At 34.7% G+C, this 9,925-nt stretch overlaps 1 pseudogene; it reads right to left on the reverse strand.

Annotated features, from left to right (window-relative positions):
- Window positions 1-2,418: 2,418 nt before the first annotated feature.
- Window positions 2,419-2,984, reverse strand: LOC123800994 (heterogeneous nuclear ribonucleoprotein H3 pseudogene; annotated as a pseudogene).
- Window positions 2,985-9,925: the final 6,941 nt, after the last annotated feature.

A 9,925-nucleotide genomic window follows, 5' to 3' on the forward strand; every position in this document is an offset into this window, starting at 1 on the left:
ATCAACCACGAACATAGAATAGCAACGGAATATAGATTGATAATTTGCAAAAAAGAGACTGTTAGATGAGCATGTGATTAATTCATCAATAGCACGAATCTATGCTAACCAATCTAGCATGACAGCAGCTAGGTGTATCTAGAGAGGAGTTGTGGAGCACCTTTGGAGAAAGTTTCTCTTTTCTATTCAGAATGAAAAATGGGAATTGTTGACAAAGGGAGACTTTGCTCTCATTGCTGCATCAGCAAATATGGCAGTAGTTAGAAAGAAGAAATGTACAGATGTCTGAAGGGGCCAATTTTAGATTTATATCTTTTGTTTGAAGTTCAGCTTGTCAAATATTCCAGAATAACTGGTCAAACTATCTGGAGTCTGCCTGGCAAGGAACCACCAAGTAACAGAAAAACATATGCATATTGTGCTTTGTAATTCACAAAGCATTTTGCTACACATGATATCCTTTGTTCCTCACAACAATGCAGATATATTGGTAGGTCAAGCATTCTATTCTGCAAGTTCAAAGGTAAAATCTGAATGAGAGAGTTTAACTGATTCATACATGGACACACAGCTTATGGTAGCAGATCCAGGACCTAGACCAAAGTTTTCTCATTCTAATTACAGACTTCTTTCTATTACATGTGCTCTTGTGAGAAGGTTGAAAGCATACATTTCATAAAGATTTAATGTATGTCATAATGTCATTAAATGTTAAATATGTGAAAATTCTTCCAGATGAATTCAACCTGGCTATGAACTTATTTGCTCTTAGGTCAATCAACATCAGGAAATACCTATTTTTCAGGGCACTATGGAGTACAACGAGTATGCAATAGGCTTCCTACTTGGGTGATAATTGTGTTAGTGGTATGATAAACCATATATATGGGTAAGATAACTTGTAGCATTTTAACAATCATACTAAGGAAAGGTCCTAAAAGCAAAAATGAACAGGGCAAAATACAAAGATCTAGAGTTTCTCTGTAAGTGTGTGTATGTGAATACATTTTTTTCCATGTATATGGTACCTGACATGCCAAATTCTAGTTGAACCTTGGAAAAGCAATCAAACAATGATCGTTACAGAAAGCTCCACTCCTACATTCCAGAAGCTTACAGTTTAGGAAGGGAGACTTATACTAATCAAATAATCATTTTCCATTCATGTATTCATTCATTCATTAAGCTAATACTTATGAAACACTTGTGAGTGAGAAATTATTCTAAGTACTCAAGATAGGGCTATGTAAACATAAATGCAGTTGCACAGCTATGAGGTGGTACAACCAGCACACCACACATTCTGCAGGTGGAGCACATAACTGGATCTGCCTGAAAGCAGAGGTCTTGTGAACAGTTAACCATCTCACTGCCTTTCTTCATCTACCTAGAAAATGACAACTGAAGCTGGAGATTTATTTGAAGTCTCTTATTTGGTTCGAAAATAAATGTAATTTTACACTATTTTATACGGTACCATACTATAATACTACCATACTATAATAATACATTAAAATATGTTGTAGGGGTGCCTGTGGCTCAGTCAGTTAAGTGTCTGACTCCTGATTTTGGTTCAGGTCATGATCTCAGGGTTATGAGATCAAGCCCAGTGTCAGGCTCCACACTCAGTGGGAAGTCTGCTTGGGATTCTGTCTCTCTCTCTTTCTCTCTCTTTCTCTCTCTTTCCCTCTCTTTCTCTCTCTCCTTCTGCCCCTCCCCCTGCTCACACACTCTCTATCTCTCAAATTAAAAAAAAATCTAATATGTTGTAATGATATAGAGGTATTTGTGCTAATCAGCCCCCCCCCCAATGTAAGTAAAATTGATTCTTGAAAGCAGATGTCTTACTGAGACTTGTTTGGGAAATGGTAAGCAATTATTCAGCTGTAGCATTATTTTAGAATATGTTTTATAAAAAGTACAGGTAGATATAGACTGGAGATATAGAATAAGAAACTGTTCTATAGGCCTATAAATGTAAAGACAAAGTAATGTTGTATTTAGAGAAGACTTAATTACATTCTTTTTCATATTATTAAAACTATTAATACCTACCTTATATAAGAGTAATAAGAAAATATGTATAGGCTTCTCTCAGAGTATAGAACACATGATAGGAAATCAATAAATATTAAAATATATAGTCCTGAGTGCTTTTGCAATAGCTCAGTTTAGAAGTGATGAAGGATTTATCACTTCTTTTTTAATATAAAAATTCATTAAGTCAAAGTATGCAACAGATAAAACCTATAAAAAACAGATTTTTCCATCATAATCTGTTGTTTTACGAAATAATATTTTGAAAACACATTCTTCCAGTCGTTATACAGTTCTTAAAATACAAAAGAAATGAGATCCATAAGAAAGCCTAGTAGACCAGATTCTGTTTGAAGGGCTTTGTACGTTGGTGGTTATGTTTCAGTACATCCCACACCATCCACCTCCATTCCTGCCGCCTTGCCCACAGTAACCTCCACCGCCTGCCCACCGTGGCCATAACCACACAAGCCATCAGGAGCAGCCTATCCTCCACTGTAATTCTTCGTCCTTCCCATTTACAACAGATCCATAATCTCTCTGGCCATTCCATCTCTGCTATAGCGCCCCATTCCAGAGCCTCTCATTCCAGACTAGAATTCAAGAAGACTTTAATGTAGTGATGTTGCCTGCTATTCTTATCGTTAGACACAGTAGCTACTGCAGCCTCATATGTCACACACTCTACATCTGCTTCTCCTGTTGCTCTGCCACCAGCTTCAGTATCAATATCAATTAGTATCAGATTTACTGGTGGGGAAAAGTAGCAATGTCATTTTCGGTTGAATTAAAAGGTAATCCTCTCATGGGTACAAAATGATCACCAAAAACCCCTGACCTTGCATCACCAGCTCCACCTAGCTGTGTCTACCCATACCATCTCTCAGTCCGTCATCAAAGCTATCATTTCCATAGCCATAATCAGTATCACCATCATAGTTACCAAAGCCTCCACAACCAGGGATGTTGCGGAAGAAAAAGACAGGACAGATGTCAGAGATGGAACAAACATATTATTTACAGAATTCTGTTTAGTCGGTTAAATATATAGTGAGAGCCTAATGTGTGTCAAGGACTGTGCTAAGTGCTTTGAAATACAGCCAAGTTCTGATTCAATATAGGAGACAAGGAAAAGATAACCCCATAGTTTGGAAACAGTGTGGTTGTGAGAAAAATATTTAAATGAGTAGAATAAGGATGTCAGAAAGTTGGATCTGGATTGCTGGTACAGGTGAATAAGACACATCGTTTTATTCAAGTCCAAATAGGAAACTTGCTTTTGTTTTTAAGTAACAAAGTAAAATGCTGAAGTTCCTGCTATTATTTTTGGGAACTGTTTGGAAAATATTTGGAAAAATAATTTTCATCACCCCCCCCCCCCCAGCTGCAGTATGATGGCTTTGATGAATACTTGATTTGGAATAAATGACCACTTTTTTTTTAAAGATTTTATTTATTTATTCGACAGAGACAGCCAGCGAGAGAGGGAACGCAAGCAGAGGGAGTGGGAGAGGAAGAGGCAGGCTCATAGCAGAGGAACCTGATGTGGGGCTCGATCCCATAACGCCGGGATCACGCCCTGAGCCGAAGGCAGACGCTTAACCGCTGTGCCACCCAGGCGCCCCTAAATGACCACTTTTATCTCACTGGCAATTTTACATAGCTGGAAAGAGCTGCTGAGATTTCGAAATGGGAAGTATGAAACTGTGGCTCAAACATCATTATTTCTTCAATATTTCCTCATCCTTTTTATGATACGTATACATCTTATAATAATATACATATTATTACTGATTTCCCTTCTGACATTTTTAGAATATTGATATTTTACTCTTCATTTGATTTAATATATGGCTCCAGATTTTGTCTTCAATCCAAAAGTTTCCTCTTAAAGAGAGATACAAATTTGAACGGCTTTCCTTTTCCCCAGTTTAGATTCCCCAGTGAATATTAGTTTACAGGTATTCAAGTACTGAAACCTCTTCAGAATCCATTGATTTCTCCAAGTTTCTTTCATATGGGAAATCTCTTCCTCTTGCCTCTAAAAAATTATTCTTATCAATATTTTGGAGAGCAACAGAGAGATGAAGGGTGTAGAGCATTTTCTGAAATAAGGTTTCTGTGGCGTGTGTGGATGTGTGTGCGTGTGTGTGCGTGTGTGCGTGTGTGTACACATGCATGTGCTCATCTATGCCCATTGGTGGTGGTGAAGTATTTTTATTCTCCTTTACAAATAAAAATGTCTTATTCTAAAGAAGACACATAAACTATCAATGCAATGTGATGTTTTTGTTAAATAATAAGCAATAGAAGCACACAGAAATAAATATTTCTCATGGAGGTAAAATATATACAACTATAAAATCATAAATATACTGGAGAATTATAATATGAATTTGTAAATTGTATGCAAATAGCTTGAAACCAGATCTATAAAGACATAAATAAAGCAACAAGACTGAAAGGTTTATATGTTGGCTTGTTTATAGAGTAGCACAAACATTTTTCTTTTTTAATTGGCAATTAATTTTCGGCAGCCATCTAGGTACTTTCATGTCAAATTACTTTTCCTACACTAAACAAGATTAGGCATCCAAGCAGCAAAGCACTTACGTGAAAAGTGAGAAACTGACTGTCAAGTAGATATTTTCCACCTATAACCAATTAAAATGTTTCTTTTTTGATGAATGGGTGCTGTAATTTCACATTTTGTATTTTTACCCAAGTACATACCTGTATAACATCCCAGTTCACAAGGGCTAAAAGAGATGGGTACTGAGATTTCTGTTATTTCTTTCATGCAATACACCTTCAGAATGAATCAAGCATTTTTTTGTGCAGTTTAAAAGACAAAGCTTTCTTAGGCTACTGCACACAAAAATATATCCACAGTACATGTACATGTATATGTTTAAGTGTATATATGTGTGTATGTGTATATATCTACGTATGTGTGTTTTTAAGCTGTATACCTCAAAAAATATTTCCATCAAATGATTCTTAGTCTCTCAGTTCTTTGTAGATTATCATTTTACATTAAAATGTAGAGATGCCTGTATTTAAAAATTAGACCATTGACACATAAGGTAAAAAAGTAATGTATTATTGATAATCTTCAAGTGAATGACATAAAAAGGAAAATATTGATTTTTTGGAAGATGTCTCATTTTTCTTACTTCACAGAAGACTGATGCAGGTTCATGAGCCTATCAATATTATTTGAATTAATGCATATTCCCTACTATTGATTGCTTTAACAATGATTGTCATAACTGATTTATGGGCACTTATGCCTGTTAAATATTTTAAGAGGTAAATATCAGATTTGTATATATAAGTAGATTGACTTGAATAAACAATAGGGTTGGATGTTAACATTATACCTTTTGATTTAATCCATATTACAGTACATTATGCAAGATGTATTTTTAAGATAGCAGCAAAAATCCAACTAAAAGTTGATATTAGATCACCTTGCTTACAAGAGTTAAGTGCAGAATTCTCTCCAAGGTTAACAAAGTATTTTAAATTTTCAGGTAGCAATTCTCATGTCATTTGGAAATATATCTAACATTTATGAGAAAAACTAGGATCTATCAAACCAAAATATAAATTTTGAGTATCATTGTAATATACTTAAAATTGATTTGTTCCTGTTGCTTAAAATAGATCAGAATGTAGGATTATATTTCAGCTTTCCATGGCGACTGAGTGATACCCCGTACTTTCCAAACAAATGAGACAAGGTGTGATGGTGTGGGAAGTGAAGAGAGGGTATATATGTTTTACATCATCTGATATTTAGCATGAGTATCTTTGACTTGAGATGTTAGATATGATTACCAGAGTCATTTACCAAGGAACCTACTTTTTTCAAAACAAGTTTTATTGAGGTATCATGCACATACCATAAATTCACTTGGTTTAACAGTACAATTGAATGGTTTTTAAATTGACAGACTTGTACAAACATTACCACAGTCTAATTTTAGGAAATTTTTGTACCTCAAAAAGATATGTGGTGCCCACTGCAGTCATTCCCTGTTCCTAAACCCAGCCCCAGACAACCAATGATCTACTTACTGCTTCTAAAGATTGACTTTTTCTGGACTTTTCACATAAATAAAATCATCCAAAATGTGGTCTTTTGCATTTGGCTTCTTTCGTTAGTATAATATTTTAGAGGTTGATCCATGTTGTAGCATGTATTAACAATTCATTCATTTCTATTACCAAATACTCTTCCATTGTATGGATAACCACAATTCTTTACACATTCACCAGTTGATGGATGCATGCATTTTTTCCACTGTTTAGCTATTACAAATATTTTTGCTGCGATCATTCATGCAGAAATAGTATTGTGGACATATGCTTTCATTTCTCTTGTATACTCTAAACATGGCATTGCTTTATCATTTGGTAAATTTGTACTTAACTTTTTAAGAAACTGCTAAACTCTTTTTTAAATTGGCTAAGCCATTTTATATTTCTACCTCAGTGTATGATGGTTCCAGTTTGCTACATCCTTGACAATATGTTTTCTATTTTCTTTTGATTATAGCTATCCCAGTAGATTCGAAGTGGTAAGTCATTGTGGTTTTGAGTTGCATTTCCCTAATGGCTAATGATGTTGTACATCTTTTTGTAAGCTTATCAAGGTATGGGTATTCAAATCCTTTGCCCATTTTTTAACTAGATTATCTGTCTTTTTTTGGTTTTGGTATTTTGTGTAAGAAATCATTATCTAATCCAAGATCATAAGGAGTTATTTTTATGTATTCCTGTTAGGATTTTATAATGTTAGCTTTTACATTTAGATCAATGATACATTTTGAGTGAATTTTTTTATGGTGTGAGGTAGAAGTCCAAGTTCATTCTTTTGCATGTGGATATTGTCTCAGCACCATTTGTTGAAAAGACTATATTTTCCCCCGTTGAATTGCCTTCCCCCCCCACATCACATTTTCCTTTCCTTTTTTTTTTTTTTTTTTTGCATATCTCTTAACTTTTCCTTGAAAATTGGACATTTTAGGTACTATAACAGCTCAGGATCTTAACTCTACCTACCTCCTCGGGGTTAGTGCTATTGTTTGCCTAGTTATCATTTATCTGTTTAGTGAGTTGAATGAACTAACTATGTGAAGTTTATTTCTATTGCAATACACAGTTGTTTTTCTGGTTTTTATATTTTTACCTGACTACTGGGTAATTGTCCCAGGTCAGCGTAAGTCACTTAGTGGTCAAAAGTTGTGCCTAAGTTCCCTTGGCCTGCTGGATTTTTACCCTTTGCAATTCAATGCATGTTTGGTTGGAGGCTACTATCATCATTGTTCAGAGTTCACATTTTTGCCCCCATCTTCCACTCCTTTTGCTTAGAACAGATTGCCTATGACAGGTTTGATTTTATTGTTAAAACTGGCTTATTAGTAACTGCTTTTGAGTCACAGTAGCTTATTGTTCAGCCAATATTTGGTTAGAGGTTGTGCTTAAGCTCCTAGTTCCAGTGAAGCTTTTGCTTTTTGCTTCGGATCTGTGTGTGACTTGGCGAATGTTTTCATTTCTGTGCCCTCTTCTGCTCTAATTGCTCTGCAGTTCCTTCAGCTTGTGCACAGCGTTGCTGTGCCCCAGGGTTAAATGTGATCCCAGTAGTTCTTTCTTAGCTATCTCTTTCCCTAGTTCTCTCTGTTAAAGTATGTGATTGCTCGGCCATCTCAATTTTTTTTTTTTTTTTTTTTTTTTTTTTTTTTTGCTACTGGTAGAGCTATGTGTACCCTTTTAGTTGCTCTCTACCAAGATCACAATTGTTTATGACATCTTCCCTTTCTTCCAGAGGCATGGAATTCTTCACACTCTTTTCCAAACAAAGTCAATTTTCTCAGGCAAAACTGTGAAACTTTTTGTCTCTATGTTTTGTCTTTCCCATTGAGTAAAACTTTTGTATAACTCACAAGATCTGGAACCAGGGACAATGACCCATTTCTCCTGGAGTGACACACTTGCTCTATGACCAGGAGCTGTGCAGGAGGTGGAGAGTGTTCCCATCTTGTTGGCTGTCCCTTCCTTAGAACCTCCACCCTAGAAGCAAGGTGGGTTGGGGATCAGGGGGCCCTGTTCTGATCTTGTAATGTCTGGAATAGAGATTTTGCCTTGTGAGTGGGGACTGGATGACAGAAGGGAGCCTTGGCTTTCTTGGCTATGTTGGCCCAAAAGACTGCTTCAGCAATATGGAGTTGGGGAAGTGATACCAGTGGTTTGTAAATCTCATGGTAATACAGTTTCTTAGACTGGGAACTAGAAGGGGAAAAGTCCTGTAAGATGAATCTTTTGAGTGTGGGAAGGCAAAGGATTGTAGCTTAAATGCCACAGACCCTCACCATTCTTACTAAAATTTAGTAGATTTTATTGAATGATTATTTTTTTTCATTTGTTGTATGCCCTCAGAACAACTCACGAAGACTTAAACTAGTTGCTTTTTAAAAAAAATAATTTTCTGCATATAAATGGTTGCTTTGTTGGAGAGAGTTTTCTGAGGTTCTCACTCTGCCATTACAGAAGAAATCAGTCTCTTAAGGAACTTTCTTTTAAAGATAAATGTTTTGTTTCTGTTTTTAAAAAAACAAAACATAAACATTTTAGGGATTCAAATATATTACAAGCTTTTGTAAATATTACTAAACTCAAATGTTTCTGTCAAAATGAATATCTTGACTAAAAATGCAAAATGGCAGCCCTTTATCAACCAGAAGAAACACATATAATGCCATTATCGTTAATTTTTTTTCTCCTGAACAGTATTTAATTGTTCTTGATAAAGTACCATTTGATATCACCAACACCAAAGTCATTGTTAGCATAAATTTTAATTGATAATTTATAGTCTAATTGCTAATCCCATTCTGCCCTAATTTATAATTCTACCTATGTCATAAATATGAATGGATAGTTTCTAACATATACTATCAAGCATTTGTTCAAGGACTTCCTTTAATTACTTCCATTATTACTGATCCTGTGGTGTAGGTGGGAAAAATTTGGGTAACCCTTTGGATGCTACCACTGTTTTATGTGTCAAAATTGGATTAGAAACTATGCATAATGCAAATAACCATGTAATTATTTTGAATTTACAATGTATTTACTATGTAATTGCATAGTAAGTACCATATAATTACAAGATGATTACATGATTATTTCTGCCTTTTACACAGCTTTAAAAGCAAAAGATTTTGTTGCAATTATTATTGGCATTTATTGGTAAGTGTTACATAGTAGGGAACAAAATATTTATCATGTAATCAACGAAGCAAGCAACTGTTATTGTCTCTTTTCAGTTGCTAAATTATATTTTAAAGTTATTGGAGTGAACCTAAAACTACTCTAAAAAATAAAGTTTATGAATTAAAAAAAAGTTATTGCACTCAAAGAGTTAGCCATAAGTATAGGACATAAATTGATATCTCGGAGGTAACTGATTATTCTAGACATCATTCTGTTTACTATGGGTGTATATTTTTAACTGAAGCTCTGAAGTTGAGGTTTTTAAAAATATTTGAAGAAAATTTTATTTGGCCAGCATAGAAACTCAAGAACTAAAGTGGAAATAATACTTACAAATATCTGTACTTATAGAATAAAACATCATTATTTTCTTGTGTTTACCCATAGTTTAACTTCCCTAGTTTTGAGAAATAATTGACATACATCGCTGTAAAAAATTAAGGTATACAGCATGATGGTTTGATTTACATTTATTGTGCAATGATTACTGCAGTGGGTTCATCTAACATTCACCTTCTCATAGAGTACAATAAAAGAAAAAGAAAAAAGTAGAGAAAAAAGGGAAAAAATTCTCCTGTTAGGATTTACTCTCTTCTCACATTTCCTA

Source organism: Ursus americanus, chromosome 10 (genome assembly GCF_024610735.1).
Source record: "Ursus americanus isolate L20-20 chromosome 10, mUrsAme1.1.p, whole genome shotgun sequence".
NCBI classification, from domain to species: Eukaryota; Metazoa; Chordata; class Mammalia; order Carnivora; family Ursidae; genus Ursus; species Ursus americanus.